Source organism: Eumetopias jubatus, unplaced genomic scaffold, assembly GCF_037043125.1.
Source record: "Eumetopias jubatus isolate StellerSeaLion01/CBP00866 unplaced genomic scaffold, mEumJub1_p1.0 scaffold_1, whole genome shotgun sequence".
Lineage (NCBI taxonomy): Eukaryota > Metazoa > Chordata > Mammalia > Carnivora > Otariidae > Eumetopias > Eumetopias jubatus.
Genome location: NW_028274807.1, coordinates 21,433,575 through 21,460,510, shown reverse-complemented (window position 1 = coordinate 21,460,510; position 26,936 = coordinate 21,433,575).

Genomic DNA, 26,936 nt, shown 5'->3' with positions numbered 1-26,936 from the left:
GGATAGGAGCAATGTTCTTTCCAGCTATTTACTCCCTTACAAGAAACTAGAAGTCTGTCCAATGATGTATTAAGAACCACGACTTACAATTTGATAAAAATCAGTTGGATAATGGATAATTATAGCAGAAGCATTTTGAGATCAAGGTTCACAAGTTTCTTAACTTGTGTGATCTTGGGTAATTGACTTTACCCATCTATAACTGAATTTACTCATCTGTAAAATGGGAAAAAGTATTATATATATCTTTAAAGAGTTGAGGAACTTCAGAAAATTTACTAATCCACTGTAGGTTCTCAATAAATATTGATAGTCATTATTATCTAAGCTGGACAGCTAACATTGGACATCTAACCTTATTTAAACTCTTTTAGGTACACACATTGGTTATCAATAGTTTCAGAAATCAATTCATGTATATAAATAATGTGACATAATAAACCCATAGTTTGCATTTTCTGTTTTGCATTTAATAATTAATTACAGTAATAATTATAGATTATTATCAATAATTACAAAAACAGAAAGGAGAAAATATTCATAAATATAATGTAAAAGATGAGATTTTTATGTATTTTTCTACTTCCATTTTGAAACCAAATGTATCTTTTCAAATCTAGCACTTAAATCAGTTAGCAAGCTTCAATAGAACTAGAATAATCTTGTTCAAAAATTAAGTTCTCACCTTTTTAATTTACTTCATTTTTTTATTATGTTATGTTAATCACCATACATCATTAGTTTTTCTTTTTAATTTTTTATTGTTATGTTGATCACCATAGATTACGTCATTAGTTTTTGATGTAGTGTTCCATAGTTCATTGTTTGCTTATGACCCCCAGTGCTCCACATATCCCACCTTCTCAACTAATCCAGAATGAAAAATAAAGTAAATTCTAATACATCTTACTTTTAATCTCTGCCTTTTCTCCTCATTCTTTGTAAACTTTAAATATCATTTAGAAATTTTTGAAACTACCTATATGAACACATTTTTGGAAAATTGTCTTAGATTTCACTTAGTAAATATTGACCATCACCACACAATGTATTTTTTTGTGACCAAAAAATTATCTCTTAAAAGGAAAATAAAGCAATTTTTGCATATATTTAGAATTCATCATACTATTGAAAATTTGTATAAGTAATTGACTTTATTATGCCTGTAAACAATCTTTTGGTACTTAACAAATAGAAATCAAGAGTTATAAGTATATTCATATTTTTATTCATGTATTCGTTTGGTCACGAGCAGCTACTATGTACACACTGCTAAATATATCTAGGTTGACTACATGCAATGAATTTATAAAAATCGCTGGTTGCTAAGCTTATCTCTAATGTGCTACATTTAATGCAGAAAGTTAAGGCTTTTTTTCTATTTTATGCTTCCTTTTATATGGATAAGCCTTATTATTTGTTTTAGTGCACAGTAATCGAGTGTGAATTAAAGAAAGGATAAGACACAGTAAAATCTTAGGATATCATCAAAACCATTGACAGTATTTGCTTACAAGTAAAACCCAGGGTAAACTAATTTCTAAAATAAAAATTAGCACTGGACTTTTATTTCTATCTCCCAATATTTCTAATGGTTTGAAGTAACACCTTTCCTAAGAGTAATACCTTTAGTCTGTAATTTTTAATGAGCTATAATTTCCAATTAATATTATCAAGTTCCACAGAGTTGAATTCCATGGAGTCTTCCAAATAAATAGAATTTATTTTTCATGTAAATACAAAGTTGTACACTGTGCAGAGTAATTACATTTGTATGATATATTATGAAACAGGTAGAATTTAGACAATCCCAGGTGAAGCATTTTTTTTTAGCAGCTAGAAAAAGAAACAGATGGTACCTACTTTTGTTTGATAGGTCCTTTAAATTCTCATTCACATATATATTTCAATAAAAAAGTGAAACATTGTATAACAACAAGTATCTCTATATCAGTTAGTAAAAACTCCATTCTCCACTACAATTTTAACTACTGAACATTGTAACAACCACATTTTCAGGAGTGAAGGTACAATTTTCTCCAGTTCAAACATAATTTATTAGCCATCGTTTATAGGCCATTAAGAGTTCGACGTGGATAAGTGTACTAAAAGCATTTTGAAGTTGCTGAAAGCAATATACTGTGCCCACTGTATATTTTATTATAGCTCCAAGATAACAGGTTTCTTGTGGTAATAATAATAGTCATAATAAAATACACTGATAAGAATGTTACAGTTTTCATTGGGAAAAATAACCTACTGTGGCTTTAAAGTAAGAAAGTAACAGTATTCTATTTCTATTGTTCCATATTTTTTCCAAATCGCATTGCACAGACATGTGAATGTTATTTTACCTAAAATAATATATTTTATTCTCTCACCTACATTGGTGTTTTGGTTCCTATAAATAGAGGACAATCATGCACCATATAATCATAAGGAAGAGGATTTCCATTTTGCTTGAGGAGAGGTGGTGCGGCTCTCTGGGGGTTTTTAATCATCCATAAAAATGGTTATTAATAAAATCTTTCCTCACCAAGCCTAGGGTCATTGGAGTCATTGCATTCATGAATAAAATACATAAGGGCTAGGGTATAATTACTCAGAATAGAAGATGGTAAGTAACTTGCTGTTTACATAGTAATTAATGAATTTCTGTTTAAATTTCAGTAAAACATATTTTATACCTATTGCATTTCACATATCCATAGATAATATCCACTATTACTTTTATTCAAAGCAGGAATACTTCAATTGCTCTAAGGTTATTCTTCATGACTGTTTATATATACTGATTTGAAATTCCCATAATTTGCCCTCCTAATTTAAACAGAACTCAACTACTCTCAGATATGCTTATCTGAAAAGTTCATATTGGAGTTATAACGATACATAACGTTATCTGTGAAAATTACATGAGTTCTCTATTCATGAGGTTCCCAGATACTGAATTTGAAAGGATGATTAAAGATCATTCCACTAATAATAATTCCACTAAAAATTATTTCATGTGTGATTATAAATTGTAATTTGTAAATTACAAGTAAGAAAATACATTTTGTGTAATCACCAACAATTTTTATGAGTCATTATGATTTCAAGAAATTGTCCTGTATAATAATTACTTTTATTATAAAAATTATAAATATCAAGAAAATAGTATAATGAAAGCAAACAAAATATTTGTGTCGTTTTCAAAAAAAGAAATACTAATTAATAGATTCTCAAAGTAAGTTTCACGATTTCTGGAGAGACCTTGTGATTTTGGCATTTATTGGTGACCTGAAGAAAATTTAATTTTTACCTAGTCTCGATGCATTTTTTTTTGTGAAATGATCGCGTTTTTAAAGGTGTTTATTTCTCATTGAAGTGAGCAATTCAACATTTTCTATTCTGGAGCATTCCAGGCTAAGTGATTTTCCCCTGTTGTATTTCCTTTTTTTTTTTTTAATGATTTTATGTATTTGAGAGAGAGTGAGAGAGCATGAGCTAGGGGGAGAATCAGACTCCCCGCTGAGCAGGGAGCCTGACATGGGACTCGATCCCAGGACCCTGGGATCATGACATGAGCTGAAGGCAGATGCTTAACTGACTGAGCCACCCAGGTGTCCTCCCCCGTTTTTTTCCTAACAGAGAAATTTTGCTAGGATATTGTCACCGTAGCTTTCCTACTATTTTCCAAGTTTTGTGGTGCTCTGACATAGGCAATAAAGAAGATCACATAGGGCGCCTGGGTGGCTCAGTTGGTTAAGCAACTGCCTTCGGCTCAGGTCATGATCCTGGAGTCCCGGAATCGAGTCCCGCATCAGGCTCCCTGCTCAGCGGGGAGTCTGCTTCTCCCTCTGACCCTCTTCCCTCTCGTGCTCTCTATCTCTCATTCTCTCTCTCTCTCAAATAAATAAAAATAAAATCTTTAAAAAAAAAAAGAAGATCACATAGGGCTATGATCTTTTTGACAACCATACAGGATCACGAGCTTATCAACATGGCTAGTCACCAAATGAACTCTCAGAAATTGGACTAAATCTAGAGGAAAGATTTTTCGAGCAGGAATGTATTTGTTTCTTAGTATCTTCATGGTTTTTGGTCTTTACAGATTTATGGGAGAATGATGATCAATTTAGGTAGAGCAGGCTGGTTAATATGAGATTGTAGGTGTCTATGCGACTTCTTTAATCTAATTTACTACAGTATTTGGCTCTTTGGAATGTTTTGATAACATCAAAACAAGTATTTTTATGTCTATTAGAATAACCTAGTAATTTGGAAGGATATAAATGTGAAAATGAAATATAGGCAGAGAACATGACATAGGTCCCTCTCACATGAATTGAGTACCATGAGAATTTCTAATGCATGATTAACTTATTTTTCATTTAGTATTTATTAATTCTCCAATGTATATCTTCACACCTGACCTCAATACCGAGCCCTCCATCTTCAATTCACATACCCATTGGATTAATGTGCATAAATATTTGTCTAATACTTCAAAATTAACTGACTCTTTGAATCACATATGTTCTATTCATTTTGGAATTTTCCCCACATAGCTGATGAACACGTATAAAGATTCAGAGTTTGGATTCTGGACCAAGACTATTTGTCTGAATCTCAGTTTTTCATTACATGATACTCTAGTTACACTTTAAACCTCTAGTTTTTTTCATACTTAAAACCCTGTTGTCATAACTATCAAATAATACAATTCTCTTAATATGGACCACATTAAGGCTCAGTTATTATTTATACTGGATGTCTTACTCTATAAAATACATAGAGAATTTAAATGCCATGGCCATTGTTTATCAATAATAGATTTGTGTTGTGCTTCCAGATTGTTCTTTTCACACTTTTTGTACCAAAACAATTCTTTTGTTACCACAAAACCATAATGACAAAATTCAACCTCTTGCGCAGTCCTCTCAAACCTAAACTCTAAGATTTGAAGAAATTATGGAGACAATTCTCAAGAGCAAGTTAGAAATCTGGTCGTTAGAGTTTACTTTTTCGTTTTTTCTTCCTCCCCTCCCCTTTTCTCCTCTCCTCTTGACTTGTGTCACATTTTTGTTAAGGTTACCGCCAGGATGGGTAGGGCAAAGAGGGGAAGGGGCGAGATGTGGGCTCAGGACTGAAAGTCGCAGGAGAGCCAGGTCCTGAAGGTGCAGCCTCACAATCAGCCGCGAGGTGGCGCCAGGCTACACAGGCCCCTCCAGGGTCTGAGGTCTGTGGCTGGGAGTCTTTAGTGATTTCAGGGGACCCCACGACTAGCCCTCCTAGTGGCCCCGGGGACCCCCCTTCCTCAAGCCTCAGAGGGCTTTCACTCCAATCCAGGGGTGCCAGCCCCGTGCCCAGGGCCGGCCTCGGTGGTGTCCATCTGTTTGGGTGCAAGCGAGGTCACAGCTTGGAACTGGGTCCAGCCCAGCCAAGTGGGCTGTAGGTCAGTATTTTTCCACGTGGCTGGGGCGTGAGGGTCCGGCAGGGCCCCGAGCCCTCAGGTCACCACGCAAAAGCTGAGATAATCTGCCGCCAGAGGTTGCCACGGTGGCTGTTGCTAGGGGCCACCTGAGCCACCTCCCGGAAAATGCACAGCCCAGGGAGCGCGGGAGCTAGGCCTGTGCGCCCATCCACCACGCTGTGCCCGCTTCGGTGTACTTTTCCTGTACAATTTCTTCCCACTTCTTCTGTTGATTTGTTCTTAAATAATACTTCCCTCTAGGACAGGAGTCATGTCTATCATTTATAGGCATTTCTTAATCATTCCCATTTGGGGATAATTATTTTATCCTGACTGGTTGCTCGTCTGCTGTTCTCTGTGAGGATTAAATGAAATCACAAATGTCAATTCATTGTATATAGATATATAGAATATAAATATATAATCTTTCCATGTATGTGCATTTACACATAATAGATTTACATTTACATGAATATATACACACAAATACGTATATATAAATACACGTAATACATATTAACTATTATTAGAATTATAGTGCTTACTTTTATTTTTTTAAAGATTTATTTATTTATCTGACAGAGAGAGAGAGACACAGCGAGAGAGGGAACACAAGCAGGGGGAGTGGGAGAGGGAGAAGGAGGCTTCCCGCCGAGCCGGGAGCCCGATGTGGGGCTCAATCCCAGGACCCTGAGCCAAAGGCAGATGCGAAACGACTGAGCCACCCAGGCGCCCCTATAGTGCTTACTTTTCATTTCAAAAAGTGCCTAGCGCTGCCTACAACACCACCAATATTGCATTCATTTCCCTCCACGACTTGGCATATATATAAATTTACTGCAAATTTTCTAAGTAACATTAAATCATTATTTTAAGCTCGAAATATCCATCTCCTCACTTGCAAGTTGTCAGATGTTTTATTTTTCCTTTAGCTTAAGTGTTACTGAGATTTGCAGATGAATGTTAAAGTACCAATTATAGGACTTGGGAGCTGCAAAGCCAAGTTGAAAAGCAAATCTTAATCAAAGACCTATCTTAGAAAGCAAAAACAGAGGATAATGCAAAATATGCAGGCGTTGAGTACCTGAAATGAAAATGTCATATTTTCACAATTGTAGTCTTGATTATATCTGTTAGGCATATTAAGTACATATGAATCAATCTAGGTTTTCACTACTAATCCTTTTATTCTTGTATCTGCACTGTTCTTTGGAATATGACCATCTATATTTATATCTACATCTATATCGATATGGAAGATTTACCCTTTCTTTTCTTTTCTCATTTTTTGATCACCAAAGTAGACATATTGTTATAATTTGGAAAGAATATGGAAATGCAAAAGAACAGCACAAATACTGGATTTTAGCTATAAATAATATATCCATTCCAACTAAAAGACATGCCATATCAAAATACAGCCCTCGTTTATTTAAGGATAACTTAAGAAAATTATGTATTAAAAGAGGGAGTTTGGGTGATTCTGAGATTTAATTGATACCAGGGAGGTGTGAATTCTATGCATAAATATAATTTTGAATTTGTGGCATAAAGCATACTAATAAAAATAAAGCTTCCCACTTGGATTCCTCAAAAATAAAAATTGTATTTTCTAAGTGTCTGGCTCTTAGGGCAGGTATTGGATAAGCTTTAGTGTTTTGACAATGCAATGACTATATGTTCCTTAGTTTCAGTAAAAATTAAGATGTTCGATTAACAACAAAATTATGGCAATCAAATCAACTTTTTATTTATAATTACTGAGGCACTTGTACTCTGTAAGCATAACCATCTTTATCATCAAGAGTCATCAGTGTTAAAAAATATTTCCCTCAAACTACTTAATAAATTAAACAATTAAAATCTGTAGTTTCACTTTATGGAATTTTATTACTTATTAGATATTTCTATACCTCTTTGTTTAAATGCAAAATAGTATTGCATTACATTGACAGAACTCCCAAGTTTCAAATATGAAAACAATTATAAATGCATACAGTATACATATTGGAATGCAGGCAGGAAGGTTAAATAAAGCATTTTCTATGGAAAAAATAGAAAATAAGTAAAAGAATTATAATAATAGCAAACTATATGAATAAGTTATGAATTTGCATGACAGTTTGCATATATAATATATATAACCTGGTGTAAAGTAGTATAACTACTTTGGTTTGGTATCATGTGATCATTTGTTTTATTTTATTTTATTAAAATTTTATACTAAAATTATTTTATTAAAATAATTTAGTTATAATTTTAAATTTAAAATTAGTAAAGTATGAATTAAACATATTCATTAAACTCCCTAAGTTAACAGGGCTGGTTAGGGGAAGAACTTGAATCAAAGAATTTATATTTCCTGTTTTCATTTAAAAACATTTATTTTTACTTTCCAACTTATCCTCTATAAAGCACTCATTTTTGTATATTTACTGGAGCAATGGTGTTAACTTAAGATAATGTTCAGTTACTTATGATTTTGTCTACAGAATATTTATAATGATAACAAAGATAATTACTGAAATTAAAAGATATGTTTATTCCATGCATGTTTGCTATCATAGATATTTTGGCTTACATGTCATTTTGCCCAGAAGCATATTACATTTTTGGCTTTCTGTTAATGACCAGCATGTGTTATTTAGCAGAAAATTGCTTTGATTTTTTTCCCAGAAAGTAAATAAAAACTATATAAATGAACAATATCAGTATAGTTGGCTTGTAAAGTCTCAAAAGAGCCCATATTAGGTTTTGTAATTATTATTTCCACAAAAAAATCTGAAACATGCATCAGCGTTTTTGTGGGCCAAGACAATTAAGATCTGTTCAATTTTGTCCTTTCCTCAATATGTGATTAAAGCTAGATTTACTTTCTTTCAGCTGGTCACATTTCTGAGTCAGTGCAATTTTTCGAATGAATAATGCATCAACTTAAATTAGTTACATTAAAAAAATCATTTCAAGAATGCAAACTAAACATCACCTTCAACAGATTCAGAGTCTTGGAATATTTTGGAATGCATATCATAATGGAAATTCACAGCGGTTCTTGCAAATAAACTTACCCATAATGCCCTCCCAAAACTTTGCTTCTTCTCTTTAAAAAAGGGGTTGAGTTTGAACTCATTATCACAGATGCTTTAGTTGCTTTGTGATCTTCCAGTCTAATTTCAGTCACTTTTAAATTTCCATATTCTAAATACTATAGCAATGATAAGCACAGTATCTGATAATATTTTAGTTTGTTTTTATTTTAACTTCAGTTAAGTAATATCACATCTTATTTTTTTATTTTTTCTCAGTAAAATAAAATATTAATCAAGATCAGTGAGTTATAGTCTAAAAATAAACTTTAATATTAATATTGTACAGTAGGAAAGGCAGCGCTTAGGATGTTAGGTGTTTCTATGGATTTATTCTGTCTGTGACATTAGTTAGGTTTGCCATTTTGAGTCAGTCTGATGTTCTATCAGGGAGTCAATTAAATCTATTAAATCAGCAGATTGAACTAGAATATGAAAAGTATAAACCTAGAAAATAGCAAATCCCCCTTTTTTCTGGATATGCTAGTAATTGTGTAAAGAAATTAGTGATGCTATTAAAAGTGTCTAAGCCATTCTATTAAACTAAGAAAATATATTAGGTATGAAAATGCCAAATACTGAGCCACTATCTCATTTGTATGCGTATAATATCTATACTCAAAATTTTAAATGGTATATATTAGTATTTCCTATATTATGGAGAATTTACAAGAACATATGGGTATGTCTCAACAATTGGCAATGAGTAAATTAGACATACATCAACTTACAGAGAAATAACATGAATACGCGTATCTGATTGAAGAAGGGGATATAAGGGATTAAGTTATTTTTCCAAGGACTATTTGAAAATTCATTGCTTTGTACGATTACTAGTGCCTCAGAAGGGATTATATGTCTCTCCAGGTATCTCTACAGGATAGCATGACCATATGACCTGTGTTCTGACTGAGCAAACATGTACAAAGTGAAGAAAAAATATGTTTTTGTTCCATTTGATCCCAAAGGCCGTAAGTTTTTTTTGATTCCCTGGGAAGAAGCAGCTAAATTTTATATGGACTATTTGAATGAAACTCTTTGCAATAATAACTAAAAAAGACTGAACTGTGATTGGTAGAACTGCTGGAAAGACATTGTCTCTTAAGGTTTTAAAGCCTCTGGTTCAATTAGTGAAATAGTAGCAAAGTTCAGCTGCTGGAGTCAAGGAGATGGCACAAAGCTTGCTGAGGGAAACTTGAAAGCCCACATTAATATTCTCTAAAATGTAATCAGAAATAGGGCTTGGGAGCTTATTCAACTGTGTTTGCCAAGTGGAATATTGCTTGGGACCTGATGTAGGAATTACTGTTATAAGTAAACAAGAAAGAAAGAAAGAAAGAGAAAGGCCAAAGGGATTTGTTGCTTTTCTCTCCTTCTCAAACAGTTTAGTCTTCTGAAACCTACATTTCCTAGTATTACAAAGTGAATTATGCAGTGAGAAAAAAAAAATGTCCCTCCCAGAAGCCTTATGGCAAACCTAGAAGAGTTTTAGGTCTGGCATTTTCTGCAGCTAAATCTGATGAGAAACAGATCAAAGTCAAGGTGAATGCTATTCCTCACTTCCCCATAAGAATGGGAGTTAAGAATGTGTAGCAATTGGGGCGCCTGGGTGGCTCAGTTGGTTAAGCTACTGCCTTTGGCTCAGGTCATGATCCTGGAGTCCCGGGATCGAGTCCCGCATCGGGCTCCCTGCTCAGCAGGGAGCCTGCTTCTCCCTCTGACCCTCTGACCCTCTTCCCTCTCGTGCTCTCTCTCATTCTCTCTCTCAAATAAATAAATAAAATCTTAAAAAAAAAAGAGTGTGTAGCAATTGAAACAAAAACTTGCTACCACCAATAGGACAGAGAGATCATCCAAGGCCATCTAAGCTTATGAAAGACATAGACACTTTTGCCTTTTTAAAAATATTTTTACCACTATACAATTTTGTTAGTTTCTATTGAAAAAATTAGGTAATATCCCAAACTAGGTAATATATATCCCAAACTTGCATATATATTCAGTGTCAAGTAATTTCCACTTATATGCCTCTTTTTTTTTTTCCTCTACCATGGAAAAAATATATTTCAGTGGACAAGATAAGGTTTCTCAAGAATACTAACCATAAGGAGACTGTAAGACCTCATTCACTTAGCATCCCTTGATATTCTCCTCACCCAGCATTGGTTGGTGTTAGCTGCTAAGTTGGGAACATGTAATTAACTCTTTAATTTAAGATGTTCAAAGTATACATGTGTATCTTAGATCATCCTCTAGTGCATGCTTCCATTTATTTAAGGGACAAAAAAAATGGATTGAAAATAAATGTCCAGCTACATAAATTTTGCTCTTGATACCAGGTATACAAATTAAATTAAGAAATTTAACCATTTGTCTCTGTGAACTTGAAATAATATCCTGGATTAATTAACTAATTATGTAATCAGATACCCTTGTTCTGGTCTACTATATTGACATCTATGGCAGTAAAGTTTTTTCTTTCTTTCTTTCTTTCTTTCTTTCTTTCTTTCTTTCTTTCTTTCTTTTAGTAAGGATTTTCATTTAAAATGATAGTATGCATACTGTTTCAGGCAATGGAATCCCAGGAATAAATCACTATAAAATTGCCAAGTTATGCAAAGAATATAAGTAGTAGAAAATGCAGATAACTTAAAATGACTATTTCTCTATTTCTAGATTCCTTCCAACAGATTTTTATACAGGTAAATGAAGTAAATACAGGTATGCACACAAGCTCGATAAATATGTGTGATTTTTGATAAGAAACTGGATCTTTAGATGGTAAATAAGTAAATTATTATAAAATATTGAATTGTATACAATATTAAAAGTAATACATATTTTTAAGGTTCTTTTTTCTGAATTAAATTGAGACAGTGAAGCCATCACTTACAGCCCTTAGAAGCTGGTATGATGAAGACTATTTCAATTATACTCTAAAAGTCTGAAGAAATTTGGAAGAGTAACATTAAGAGCATTTGGCAGAGTTTTTCCAGAATTCTTTAGTAGTGGAAGAAATATTTAAATGCCAAAGTTTGGCCATTTATTTCTATTTTTGCACATTTGAAATAAGCAATAGTATTAGAACATGGCATACCTTGACACTTGCTATTAGATTGGAAGGATGCTGTATGCATTGAGACGCATAACTGGAAAGAATGCCATTCATCTAGGACAACAGAACAGAGAAATGAAAGGAAAATGATGTCTGTGGGAAGAGATATGGAGTTCCTATTTTGAAACAGTCAATAGTTTAACAATATGCATTTAATGAACTCAAGTAAACCCATAAATTAATATATATATTTTTTAACGTGATGAAATTGGTTGATTTAATTGGTTAAATAATTTTGTTTTTATATATTGTAGTTTTAAAATTAGATCAGTATATTCAGATCAAGTAAATATTCCCAAGTCCCCACATAAGCACAGGTTTTTTTTTTTTTTTTTTTTTTTGAGAGAGAGTGAGAGCATGAGTCGGGGGGAGAGGCAGAGAGAGAGGGAGAGAGAATCTTAAGCAGGCTCCACACTCAGCGTGGACCCAATGCAGAGCTCCAACTCACGGCCCTGAGATCATGACCTGAGCCGAAATCAAGGGTCAGACACTAATTTGACCCAGGCACCCCAGTAGGCACAGGTTGTAATCCAACTCAAATGAAAAAGTAGACAATTTAATCATATTTTTTTTTACCGATTCAATTTTTAATCAGTGACTTGCATTAGTTTTTAAAATTATGTCCACAAGAAAACAAAGTACAAATCATCCTCATTGTGAAGACTTTGCAATGTGCCTACTTGGTTAGAATAAACTACATTTCTCAGAATTTATTTTCCTTTTCTGTTTCAGTTAGTGCAGGCTACAATGGAGATTTTTTCTGGAGAGTCAGGGAACAGGAGGGAGGCCCCAACCATCTATACAATTCACTTGTTTCCCATCTGCTGAATCAACATGTTGTCAAGAAGTAGCAGCTGTGCTGCATTTGTTCTCTCTCTCGGATTTCCTCCAGTTTCTCTGACTCATGGGTTATATGTTTTGTTCAATTTCATCTGACAAGCCCAGCATCCTTCAGGATATATCTGTCCCCAAGGTCAGAGGGAAAAACCGACTGAGTGTGAGTGAAGGGGTTTTCCTCAATAGATCATGAATAAACTTTTCACAATGATGAAAACATTCTATATACTGATTGCATGATTGCATGACTTATATATTTTTCAAAGTCTTCCATTTACTTTTTTAAAAGCAGTAAGTTTCAAGGTATGTAAATTATAACTTAACAATTCTCACAAAAAATAAGAAAACACAGAACGATAAATAATTTGACTCCTCTGGAAACTACAAAATCAAATTAAGACAATTGTGAATGGTGGGGGCACCTGGGTGGTGAAGTCATTTGAACATCTGACTCTTGGTTTTGGCTCAGGTCATGATCTCAGGGTCCTGGGATGGAGACCTGTGTCAGGCTCCATGCTCATCAGGGAGTCTGCTTGGGATTCTCTCTCCCTTTCCCTCTGCCCCTCCCACTGCTTTCTCTTTCTCTCTCTCTCTCTCTCAATTAAATAAATAAATCTTAAAAAAAAAAAGATAATTGTGAATGGTACAAAAAAATTTTGTATGGCAGACCATGTCAGTCTGCTATTTATTTGGTATATTTCCTAACTTTTATGTCTTGTAACTGAGTATAAAATAAAATAAGCAAGGGTGATTTCATTTTCAAAGTTCCAAGTCTTGAATTCAGGTATCTCAAATCAATAACAACCTATTATAAATACACACACACACACACACACACACACACGTGTGTATATGTTTGTGTGCTTACATGTATGTGTCATGTAATGTATAGATGTATATATTTAATTTCAATATACTGTAAAATTGCAAAAAACAAACTTGTTATGAGATTGAGTGGTGATTATGTGTTCTTACAACAATTATTTATAAAGCATTTAATACTTGCCAATCTGCTAGGCATTTTACTTACTATATTCAGAATTGAAATAAATCCAAATTAAGAGAGTCCTTTGTTCTCTGAATAACTGCCAAACTTCAGTGCCATCATCTATATAATGAGAGATTTACTAAAAGTTATGTAAAATCCCTTATCACCTTCAAATCCTGAGAGGTGAGGAAAATATAACATAATTACTATTTTTATCTCACATTTTATAATAGGTATTCAACAAATTTCTTATGTTGAAATTAATTTGTTTTCTTGTTTTGAATAAACAGTGCTAAATTAAGTATTCCTGTAAAACTTCCTAATAATTTGGTCCTTTATTTTTCTATTTTCCTTTTGAATGTATTTCCAACAACTAGATTTATCATTTCTACTATATTTGGCTTAATTGTAAGACGTTGACAATAATATACTTTTTTTGTCTCCCCTACTGAAAATTGTGTTGTTTTTGTCATGTTTACTTTTTAATGTGTTATAAACCCCATTCTACATCTTTGTTATTTTTGTTTAAAAAATTACCCTTTATTTATTTATTTGTTTATTTATTATTTTTTAAAGATTTTATTTATTTATTTGACAGAGAGAGACACGGCGAGAGAGGGAACACAAGCAGGGGGAGTGGGAGAGGGAGAAGCAGGCTTCCTGCGGAGCAGGGAGCCCGATGTGGGGCTCGATTCCAGGACTCTGGGATCATGACCCGAGCCGAAGGCAGACACTCGACTGAACCACCCAGGCGCCCCTATTTAATTTTTTTAAAGATTTATTTATTTATTAGAGAAAGAGAGAGTGCATGAACAGGGAGAGGGACAGAGTTAGAGGGAGAAAGAGAATTCTCAAGCAGAGTCCCCTCTAAGCACAGAGCCCAATGCAGAGTTCAATCCCTGGATCCTGAGATCATGATCTGAGCCGAAACCAAGAGTCAGCTGCTTAACCAACTGTCTACCCATGTACCCATAAAAAATTGCTCTTTAAAGAGATGGAAATAATTAACAAAACTTCTGTATGTTTAATCTTGTAGTTACCCTTTTTAGTGCCCATAATTTATTTATTATTATGTATTCATATTTTCATCTGGTATCTTATTTTTTTTGTCTGAAGAATTTCTTTTGACATTTATTGTAATGCTACAAGTTTGCTATTATTTCATTTTTTAATGTATCTGATAGTGCTTTTGTTTCATTTTTTTAATTTATTTTTTTATTTTTATTTTTTTAATTTTATTTTATTATGTTGTTATTTATTTATTTGAGAGAGAGAGAGAGAACACAACTGGGGGTTAGGGGCAGAGGTAGAGGGAGAAGCAGACTCCCCACTGAGCAGGCTGCCTGATGCAGGGCTCAATCCCATGACCTGAGCCAAAGGCAGACACTTAACTGACTGAGACACCCAGGTGCCCTCATTTTTGTCTTTTTAAAGAGATTTCCTATGGATAGATTCTAGATTAACAATTTTATTTTTCCATTCAATACTTTAAAAATTGAACTAAAAAAAAATCACTCCATTGACAGCTGTCTTGAAATATTCCTCAATGCTTATGCTTTTTCTCCCTCTGCATATATTGAGTCCTTTTTTTTCTATATTTTAAGCATTTTTCTTTATTATTGCTTTTCACAGTTCTATTTTGATATGCCCTTCTATTGGCTTTTTTTCTTTATGTTTTCTTAGGATTGGAGTTCTCTAAGCTTTTGTAACTTTGGGTTTGTAGTTTTCATCAAATTTGGAATATTTTCTGCCATTATTTCTTCAAATGCTTTTTCTGTCCCACCTCTCTCTCTCCTCCCTTTAGGAATTTTAATTTTACTCTGATTTGAAGTTATCCTTCAGCATACTGATGCTTTGTTTATTTTTCTTAATTCCCTTTTCCTTTATATTTCATTTTGGATAATTTATGCTGATGTTTTCAGTTTGGTACATTGTGGCTTTCATCTCTTGAAGTTTAATACTGTGTTATTTTAGAGAGAGAATGAGCATGAGTGGGAGGGGCAGAGGGAAAGAGAATCTCATGCCCACTCCAAGCTGAGCACATAGCATGAACATGAGGTCATGACCTCAGCCAATAGCAAGAGTCAGACCCTCCACCAACTGAGCCACCCAAGCGCCCCTGCAATACAGTTTTAATAACAGCTTCAATGTCTACCTAAAATGTCTACTAACTCATATTTCTGTCAGTTCTAGGTCACTTTCTATCGATTTATGTACCTCACTATTATGAGACACGACGCATTCTCCTGTTTTGATTTTTTCTTTTTTTTTTGCATGTCTTATATTTTTTATAGGAAAACATGCTTTTTAGAGTTTTCCTTATTGTGTGATAGATATTATTTATTTCTATAAGTATTCTTGAAATTAGTATACAGTTAATTTATTTTAGAACAATTTCATTATTTTAGGTCTGACATTTCCTGTACTGAATCTGATGAGAAACAAATCAAAGTCAAGGTGAATTCTATTACTTCTCCCTAAGAATCAAAGTTAGATTATGTAGCAATTGATACAAAAACTAGCTATCAGCCATAGAACATAGAGGTCTTCCAAGACCATCAGAAAATATTTTAAGGAAATAGACATGTAAGGCCTAGAACATTAAGTTTATTCACATCATAATTACTGCCTGATTCTCTGCAAATAATTTTCTTTTGTTTGTGATGTTGGGTGACTAAAAAAATCACGTGACTAACCAAAATTTTCAGTGTTATTCTTATAATCTAAGACAGTCTATAGTCTTCCGTTATGACTATATTAAGTGCAATACTAAAGAGAACACACTTAGACAAAGAATACATTTAGGATATTTCTGCTTTATAATTTTTACATTTTATGTGAATACTTAGTTTAATAGTTTGTGTCATCAGCTATTTACAAATATAATTTAATGTTATTATTTATAAATTATTATTTATATTCTACTTTAAAGTTCCTATTCTAGTATATTCATTAAAGATTGTCCTTTACCTCATTGAATCGGTAATGAAATGTTCTTGCTTAGATTCACTCAGTAAGACAAAAGTCAAATAACTGAAACAAATACCAATTCTCTTTTCCCAAGATTAAGAAATTCCATTTCCAATTAAGTGTTCCTAGTTTTTGTTTTACTTTATGCATACCCTCAAAGGAAAGTATTAAAATAAGATTCCCAGTTTCTCTTAAAACAGTATTAACTATGCTTAATACAATATCTTGGCAGTCTATTGCACACTTACTGATGTTGTACCTTCTGTGAGTGAATGATAACAGGAATCCCAATAATATCTTTATAGTATTGGCCACCATGATTTGGTTTTAGGTAAAGGAATTAAAGTGACATGTAAAATTGGAAAATGTTTAAAGAGTCATAGATTTAAATAGATAAATAGTATTTTAATGATTTCAAATATATTTGTAAATGTATTGTATATTGTGGTAATAGACTCCTCCCAAGGAAGCAGGAGACAGGAATCAGCACTAAATTGCCAAACTCAAGATGAATGTAACTACTATAATTAGAAGCAGATCACAGCTGTAATCAGAATGTTTTTACCTACAGAGATTTTTAACACTGGCTAATAAATCACAGGAAACTTAGGGATGAAATAATAATGATCATCATCATTATCGTCATCAAAAATAGCAGCACTAACAACAATAACTAGAAAGTTCTTGACTTATGATGTAAAAAATTCCTAGGACTCCTGAACAAAAGTCTGACTTGAATCACCAAAAAGACAGTCAAAGCCCAGTTCCCAGACTAAAGACTTACCACATCCCCAAAAATCTATGAATGAAGAGAAAGCTGAGTGCCCTTGAGGAAGAACCCCCAACTCCAAATTGTAATATACCTCTTCCTCTTAACTTTGGCCAAAGCCGTCTCTGGACTGTGTAATGGGGAAGAGAGTATAACTAAAATTTGGTGGGAATACTGGTCACTGTTACTTAATTGACAGTAATTCCCATATACCCAGGAAGAATATGGGCACATGAAATTGAGGTGATTAAGAGAATTTTGGTTCCTGGTCGGTATAGGAGTCCCAAAACCTACCTTGTGTTTACTTGCCCAATTTCAGAATGCAGTTTCAACAACTATACTCAACAACACCCAGAATCTCCACACTGATTTCCTGATCCTTGGAATGATCCCGGAGCAAGGCTGAGTGAAAGCCGTTAGAAGATTTTTGCTGAACAAAATACTATACTACAAGCAATATCAAATTCCTTTAGAATTTGTAGAGATTATTGCTGTTCCTTAGCAAGACCAGCCATATACTTGATGGCAGATTTTTAAAGTTTCCATCATGGAAGACATAGTGCTATGTTCTCACTGGAAAAAAAAATTTCTATTTCATTGACTAAAAATATTTTGCCAAAACCACCATCCATAGTTTACATAATGCCTTGCTCATTTTCATATTATACAACACGACATTGCTTCTGACTAAGGAATTCCTTTTCAGCATGTGAAATGCAACACTCAGCTCCTACTCTTGGTGTTCACTGGTATTTTTTATCACCCTAAAACAGCATGACTGATAGAGCAGCATGCCTTTAGCCATCAACACAGTATATAGCTCTGTTAATGTTTACTGGGACGCGGCCTTTGCTTTGAATCAGTGACCACTCTATGCTGCTGTTTTCACAGGGCTAGGATTCCCATTTTTGACAACCAGAGGTACAGAATGTGGGTTGCTCCTCTCTTTACTGCCTTTTATGATCTGCCAATAAGATACTTTCTTCCCAGGGTGCCAGGGTGGCTCAGTCAATTGGTCATCCAGCTCTTGGTTTCAGCTCGGGTCATGATCTCATGGGTCGTGAGATGAAGCCCCACATCGGGCTCTGTACTCAGTGGGGAGAGTCCTTGAAGACATGACCATTTTGAACTGAACAGGAAACAAGAACAAGGAAGAGGGTTTCCACACTGGCTGGGCAGAATAATTCTGACCCCAAATGGGGTCAGAGGAGGATTTTGTGGGACACTTCTTTGTACTCTTATTTGTTTTTATATGTTTTGAAGGGAAATTGCATCAAGTACTTAAAACAAAAGGAATTGCTAATTGTTCAGACACTTCTGGAAAGAAGCTTTGGGTTGTCCAACAAACAAGCTACCATGACCAACAGAAGTGCTTATCTAGGGCAAAGTGAATATGAATTGGATGATACCAGTTAAGACTATATCTTCTGATACAAAGATGAAGACCACAGGGGCGCCTGGGTGGCTCAGTCATCAAGCATCTGCCTTCGGCTCAGGTCATGATCCCAGAGTCCTGGGATCGAGCCCCGCATCAGGCTCCCCACTCCGCGGGAAGCCTGCTTCTCCCTCTCCCACTCCCCCTGCTTGAGTTCCCTCTCTTGCTGTGTCTCTCTCTCTGTCAAATAAATAAATAAAATCTTTAAAAAAAAAAAGATGAAGACCACAATAGTTATAGACATTTCTTCCTTAATTTGATATGCTTTTATCTCTATCTTCTATCTCTAAATATTTCCTTTCTTTTTCTTCTCTCTCATTCTCTTACCATCTAAGGAGATAAACAAATGTGTTAATATTGTATCTCAGTATTGAAGTTATAGGAAATCAAAGACAGAAGAGGAATTAAAATATGTCAAAATGGATAAAGTGGCATATGAGCAGTGATATGATGGTATAAATATTTAGCAGGTAGCCCTGTTTTTTTTTAAAGGCATTTGCAACATTTTTTGTTTGTTTGTTTTCCAAATGTGAGTACTCTGATATTTGGTTGTTAATATGTCACTGAATGCAGATTGAGAAGAGATGCACAAAATCAACTCTCATGGGCCAATGCAAGACATATTTCCAGCACAACAGTGCATATAGGATTTTGTAGATTATATTCCCCAAAAAATGGCCAAGATAATATCACCTCTCCCACTGTTCGTTGTGATGTGACTTTGATAGTCTTCTCACTGAAGACTAGGATCCCTTTTATCTGTGGGCTCATGACTACAGCAGAGATGTTATTATGTGACTTCTGAGGCTAGGTCATAAGGGCAGTTCAGCTCCTTCTATGATCTCTTTATTTTCTTGCTGTCCAAATGCAGGAACCACATTGTGAAGAAGACCAGGCAGCCACATGGACAGGCTATATGTAAGGTTTTCACTGGCATCCCCAGCTGAGTTCCCAGCTGAGAGCATCAACAGCAATCGTGTGAGTAAATGAGCCTTTGAATGAATCCAGTCCTAAGACATCAAGTCCACCCCGGCCTTTCGGTGAATAAAACTAGAATGGCTTTCTATAAAGCTAAATACATAAGAATAAATTGTATTTTCGTGGAGAATTTATATAAACTTGAATTATACCAAATTTAAATACATTTTAGCTAATAACTTTCATGTGGTAACAACTACATTCCAGAAACCTTTGGCTTTTATGAGATGTGCAGCTCACATGGATCTCACTTTGGTCATTGTTATAATATCTATGGTTGAGTATGCAGAACTCTCAACAATTGCCTCAGCTCTCTCCTGTGTTCACTTGTTCTGCTTTAAAGAGGCATAATTTGTGCTTCTTGTCCCAACAATATTCCTTTAGAGGACCATTACCAAAAGTGTGGATATGTGCAACAAGTATAACTTGAGAGCAGTTAGTATATTTAAGTGAAACTAAGAAGTTGTGCCAAAGTTGACAGAAAATTTAGAACGAAAGAGATAGACCTCCTTCTCAGACAACCATTTAGGTTTACTCTGGTTTTAGAACTGGATCTGGTGTCAACATGAAAATGTCCTGGGAGAATATTCTCCATGGTCTCTTACATTTCTGTAGATTTTACAGAGCAAGGAATTGGTTGCCTTTTATCATGGACTATTTTTTTTTTTTTAAAGATCTCTGTAGAGCAAAAAAACTTGAAAGTTAGAGGTAGTATCTTCCTCTAGAACAAAGGGCATATGTGCTTACTATCTATTATAATATATTTATGTTCCCTAAATCCACCAGAACCATTCTATGAATAGTCATATGCCTACACCCACCTACATGACCCTTGTGGGGCTTGGGACAAGGAGAGCTGACAGATTATTCTGGTGTGTGTTGATGTTGCCTGTGATACTGTGCATAATGCAATCCTTTTCTCTTATTCAGGAGTCTTGTGTTTTCTGCCATCTTCTATGAAATGTGCAGCTGGTCTTGTTGGCTTAAAAGTGGTGTGAAATTTCAGACCCTTCACCTTCCTTGACAATTTCTAGAGTAGAATGAGGAGAGAATATGGTTGGATGTGATAAATTTAAATATTTTTTATCAATTAGCTTAATAATGAAGTTTTTGAAAATTCCTCAGAAATTTGCATTGTAGGAATCTATTGGACAGTGTTTTAAAATGTTGAGAGGGCACTTTTTTCAAAGTTGGATTTTCTTTGAAGTTTATTATCACTAAAAATGTCTACTAAGATGTTGTTAGATACATGTTTGCCTAAAAATCACTGAAGTTAAAATAAAAAATAACCCTTTTCCACTAGCTAATACTTTGTTGTCTCAGCAAAGCCATTGTTTATCATTCTAATTTTGTTTTCATCAAGATTATTTTTGTTTTTTCTTGGGTTTTAATTATGCTTCCAATCCATTCCATTTTATTTAAAATTTACTTTACTTCAATGTTTGTATACCATTTAAAATTGCACATTTTAAAACATCTGTTTCAATTAAGCTTTCTCTCTTATTATCATATTTGCTGCAGCTGTTTCTACCATTGCTTGTCTGATACCAGAAGTTTATTTGGCTTGATTTTTCGATTTGCCTTTTTTTTAATTTTAGGAGGAAATGCTTTTTAAAAACGTTTAGATTAGGGCAACCATTTTCTTACTCTTTTCTTTGTATCTTTGTATGGTAGCTCTTTCTTTGTTCCAGAGAAAGTAAACAGCATTGACCCTAGTCCATAGGGAAACACCAACTATGGGTAGAACCACCCAGGAAACGTTTCACAGGCTCAGTTGTGAGCAGTGCACCTGGCTATGTCTTCTGACACCAGACAATATCACCACAAGCAGGAATCCAAGAGCAGAGTAACTGAAGCTAGAAACATAAACGATTGAAGCAGTGTTCTTCTTCATCTGACAATGCCCTCCACCAGGCTCTCTCTCTCTTTTTTTTTGATTCTTCTGTAAGATTGTTAAGAAAGACTTTAGAGGGCGCCTGGGTGGCTCAGTTCGTTAAGTGACTGCCTTCAGCTCAGGTCATGATCCTGGAGTCCAGGGATCAAGTCCCACATCGGGCTCCCTGCTCAACAGGGAGTCTGCTTCTCCCTCTGACCCTCTTCCCCCTCGTGCTCTCTAGCTCTCATTCTCTCTCTCTCAAATAAATAAATAAAATCTTAAAAAAAAAGAAAGACTTTAGAAACAGGTAAACATGCATGTTGCCATTTTTTAACCAAAGAATTTTTCACTTCGAATCATTGTATCCATTTAGATCTAAAGGAGAAGTAAATAAATCCATGTGTAGAGTTACATATATCTGAATATTCATATAGTTGGTTACATCACTCACATCTTTCCAAACCATAAAATGGATTGTAAGCCCACTAATTGCTGGCATTTCTTATATATATTACGCCATTATTTTTATCCACTATATGTATGAATCTTATATTATTTGAACCATCAAAAATAAAAAAAAGGGCTCCTGGGTGGCTCAGTCGTTAAGCGTCTGCCTTCGGCTCAGGTCATGATCCCGGGATCCTGGGATCGAGCCCCGCATCGGGCTCCCTGCTCCGCGGGAAGCCTGCTTCTTCCTCTCCCACTCCCCCTGCTTGTGTTCCTTCTCTCACTGTGTCTCTCTGTCAAATAAATAAATAAAATCTTTAAAAAATAAATAAATAAATAAAAATAAAAATAAAAATATTTTGAATTAGATGAGATAAATATTTAACCGTTCTACACTTGTAACTTTCTATTAAGAACAGTCATAATGGGAGAATGTTAATGGCACTCAAATGATGTTACTTAACAGGCTATAGAAGCTTAAGGTGATTTCATATGTATTATACCTAAGCTCTTTACAAAAATACTAAGGAGATCCTATAGTCTCCATTTTGTGGAAGAAAAAGCTGAAATTCAGAAAATTCTAGGTAATCTTTATGCTCCAAGTCACAGGCATACTAAGTGACCAACGTGGAACAAGAAAACTGGTCTTTTGACTTAAATTTTAGCTTCCTTTTTCTGTATGTGGAAGTAATGGAAATGTCACTGGTCTGGACATTTGTGTCTAATTCACTGGAATTATGACATTTGTTTCTAACTCCAGTTCAATCAATAATGCTATATTTGCAATGGACAAGTGATTTTGACTCTCAGGTGTTCATTCTTTTAGTTATATGCAAAATGAAGAATTTTGGATCAGTAGCTCCCCAAATTCCTTCCAGTGTTAACAGTTTTTGGTTTATATATTATTTCATGTATTTCCAAGTTTTCTAAAAATTATGGTATGAATCAGATGTTAACATATTAAATACATTAATCACACATACATACATGTGAATATTAATAAGTACCATATATCATACTTTTTTGTGTGTGTATGTGTTACTTCTGATACTTGTGGAGAAATAATATCAAAATCTAGGCATTCTCTAGAAATAATCCATGTTTCTAGAATTATTTTTATTTTTATTTATCAGCAATTTTATTTTATTAAACAAATCAATTGCATGAAAGGAAATGTGTAACTTTATATTAAGACATGTCAAATATATAGTGGTAAATTTTCACTTACACAATCATTTTAAACCATTCTAGGGAGTATTAAGCCTTCTAATAATGGATTTCTTTCATGACAGATCATATATTTGTTCTCTTTAGTTATCAGATGAATTTTGGTAGGGATTATTGTGGATATAGTGATTGATCTATAATGGTAATCATCTTATTTTCTTTTATCTTAGAAATTGTTGGTCTTTTTTTTGCCATGGTAGTGATATCATTAACAAAACTTGGAAGAGTAGAAATCAAAAAAAAGTTTTAATTTTTGGATTGTAAATGAGAGGGAAGAAGATCAAAAATACTCTTGAAATTCTTTTGAGTTGGTCAGTTAGCATAAAATAAGGAAAAATTATATTTGAAACATGTAGCCTCTCATTTATCTTAACAATTTAGGAGTCTTGTTAGGAATGAGGCAATTGCTTCCTTTTAGATAGTTTACAATTCTGATAGAATTTGCGGACTATAGTCATGAAATATGAAATGAAAAATTCCTCTTATGAAATTAAGAAAGGGAATAAAGGAATTCATCATACTAAGATATCAAAATGATACTTGAAAAATTTTACATGAATAGCTACACTAATTGCTAGGGCCATTCCTTGCTCAGATAGCTATTTATCAAAGACAGAATGATAAATATAAGCTGTGGTTTATAAAATCCTTTTGAAAATATTAAATGATTCATATGGTGCACAGATGGCTAAATGCAAAAGTACTGCATTATGTATTCAGAGATCTTTTTCTTTTTGAGTTGGATAGGATTTCAGTGAACTAAATAAGCGCAGTACCTTAAATGAATTATTGGCATGATTAAGTTTTGGGAGATTTTTAAAATATGAAAATCCTGAGAAACCATCATAATAAATTGCAGTAGGGGGTTTTAGAGTTAGTTCAAGCGTGTAATTCACAAAAGTATGAAATTTTAGTTTTATGACATTGCAATTCTATAGGAGGAAAAATGAACACTGATAGTTAAACATCAGAACATCTTATTCCCTCCTCATTGTGTGAGCTCCGTTCTAAAGTTGTTAATATTGTCAGCATGAAGGTTGTTAAGTGATCTTATTTTTTACTTCCTGATGCTGTGAGTGGCACTTATCTAAGGGTACTTGTACCAGAATATTTTCATAGAAAAATTACTCCCTTTTTTTAATGGTTATTTTTTATTTTATATTACCTAGCAAAATACTGTAGTTCTTTGCTCATATAATCTCTAATAACATGAAGACTCGTAAGATTGTTTCTGGAATTGATAGAATATGATGGGAAGGAAGAATTGCATTGAGGAAAATGATTTCAATGTTCCTACAAATCTCAGCTATCTTGAAATTTATTTGTTTATTTGTTTAAGATTTATTTATTTGAGAGAGAGAAAGAGTGAGCAGTGGAAGGGGCAGAGGGAGAGGGAAAGAGAATCCTCAAGCAGATTCCCTGCTGAGTACAGAGCCAGGCACGGGGCTCAATCCCAGGACCCTGAGATCATGACCTGAGCCAGTCTGATGCTTAACTGACTGAGCCACCCAGGGGCCACTCTGCATCATTTTCTTAATCTCTATCATAGTAATTCCCATCTTTGTTCTCCATCAACAGCATCGTTACATATTATTAAACCTAGGCAATATGTTTGTTTTTTATTTCCATTTATTAGAGCTATGAACAAACTCTCTCTGTGAATGGCCAGATAAATATTTTAAGCTTTGTGGGCCATATAGCGTCTGTAGGTACTACTCAATACTCAACATTGTAACACAAAATTAGCCACAGACAATGCCTAAATGAGTCGGCGTGGCTGAATTCCAGTAAAAACTTTATTCAGAAAAACAGGTGGTCATATTTTTCCTGCAGAAGGTAGTTTGCTAACCAATGTGAGATGGAATATAAAACAAACATCCAAGCATAGTAAAAGCCTGAACATCCCAGGGATATGCAATCCCTGAAACTGTTCCTGGATGACTCATCTTCATTTGAGCCATTTTAGCAGAAAATACTTAAGGAAGTATTGGGGTTGTTCCTTGGACACAGTGGACAGGAAGATGTGTTGATAAAGTTTTCAGAACAGTTGAAAGGGTCACAGAAGGTGTAATCTGCCCTTTCTCCAAGTGGATCATAAGGGAAGTTTCTTTAAGCCCCGATAGGATCCTCTGATATTTTGGCATTGTCAATGGTCAACAAAGAACCTTCATGGGATTTGAGGTACAGTGATGATTGTTCCACCAGTGGGAGAATCTTGACAAATTTTTTTCTCTTTAGCCATCAGTTAATATTAAATTTATCTTCCTTAAATAAAGGGTTGTAAATGCCTCCAGAATCTGTGTGCCCCCTTTGTCTCTCTCAAAGCTAGGTATCTTTTTTTTTAAGATTTTATTTATTTATTTGAGAGAGAGAGAGAGTGAGAGAGAGCACATGAGAGGGGTTAGGGTCAGAGGGAGAAGCAGACTCCCTGCTGAGCAGGGAGCCCGATGCGGGACTCAATCCAGGGACTCCAGGATCATGACCTGAGCCGAAGGCGGTCGCTTAACCAACTGAGCCACCCAGGCGCCCTCAAAGCTAGGAATCTTGAGTGTCTGTATCAAATTGCCTGTCTAAAAGTCTTTTTAGACTTTAGACCACCAGTGTGGTGGGGCATGATCTCACCTAATTGTGGATAATGGCTCAGGTATTGTTCACATGTGTACATTAGGCTAAATTAAACATAGAAGAAGAATCAAACTTCAAAAAACCAAGCTGGGGAAAAAAAAAAAAAACAAGCTACTCCAAGTAATATCTTTCCTATGGCAAACTATCTATTCATTTAAAAATAAAATATATCAAATAATGACTCTAATGCTATTTATTGATTAAATCGTATGCCACTTAATTAGGTTTTTTTATCATACATACTACAAGGTTATTTGTGTCCCTGATAAAACACCTCTTGTGGCAGTCATTGAAATAGCTGCATAATAGCTCATCTCTTTTGACACATATTTTGGGAAGATTGCTCTGTCTGTACAATGAAACTCCAAAGTGTCTTCATTTGGGAGAAATGATATTGGTCTACTCTCTCTTTCTCATTTTACATCATCTAATAAACAGCATTATCTCAGTGTTATTTGGAGACAGAAAGAAGATGCCATCACCCAAAAGCAGACTTACCATCAAATTTAGAGATTTATTGGCATACTTTTGTTTGCATATCAATGAATTTAATGATAGAAAACATGTTTTTTAATGGACACTTTAAATAAGTGGGCATTGACTGTTACACTTTAGTTCATGTTGTGGTATAATGAAGCATTTTAAATCAAATGGATGATGTCAGCACCATTGAATCATCCTCTTAGGTTAATTGTTTTCTATTTCCTGGGGTAGGCTATTTATTTGATATATAGTCAAATACACATCTCTGATGTATAATTATTCCTTATTGTATGAATTAGCATTCAGAAGCTGAGGATATTCATGCATACATTTAAATTGATTTTACATATGTACTTTATTCAGGCAGATGTTTATTTATTAATTTCCAGATCATTTAACTTGTACATACATTATATCGTTTCTGGCTATTAAGAACTATCATTTTCAGAGTTTAGGCCTTTAGTGTTTTTTGAAGAAGTTATCTGCTGTTTTATTTTCCTTGGAAAGTTTAAACAAAAGGTCTATATATTAGAATATGGCTAGCATGTTAGAATAACATGATAAGAATTGAAATTTATTCACATAACTAAAAAAAAGGGGAAAGGAAATTAATGTTACTAACCATCTACTGGGTATCAGATA